Here is a 648-nt window from a genome sequence, read left to right as displayed (position 1 = left end):
GTTCTTTGTTTTTATATTTTGAGAATAATTATACGTGCCTGTACAGGATGTCCAGAAGAAACGAAACAAATAAATTGAAAATGGGTTGAAACTGAGAACAGGGAACGTAACAGAGACCTATATGAGGAAGAGGCATTTAAGAAATTTAAATGAAATATGTGAGAAACAGGGCCGCCGAGAGGGATGAGCGGGCCCCGGTAAGGAGTGAAGAGCGGGCCCCCGGCAAAAAGTGAAGAGCGAAAATTTATTGTTAATATTTATAGAAATAAAATTATCAATAATAAATAATAAGAAACATTTCAAATATAACTTTATTAAATTTTGATTATATTTTTATAATAGTGAAAATTTTTGCAATATCGGCATTTTTCGAGTTTTTTGATTGGCAAAGATGTCTATAATTTTCTAAAAATCACATGATTTTACAAAATCGTTATCAATGCACAAAGTTGCTTGACCAGATAATCTATTCTGTTTCATTGTAGATCTCATAAAATGTTTAATGCGAGAAAAAACTAAAGGATCATTTCCCTTTTGCGACTACCAGTGGTAATGTGCAAACTATTCTTGACGCTATAACGACGTTAGGAAGTAATGATTCCAATTTGGGATGTTTAGTTTTATTAAGTAAATCTATTGGAAAAAGGT

Source organism: Diabrotica virgifera, chromosome 2 (assembly GCF_917563875.1).
Source record: "Diabrotica virgifera virgifera chromosome 2, PGI_DIABVI_V3a".
Taxonomy (NCBI): Eukaryota; Metazoa; Arthropoda; class Insecta; order Coleoptera; family Chrysomelidae; genus Diabrotica; species Diabrotica virgifera.
This window is presented reverse-complemented; position numbering follows the sequence as displayed.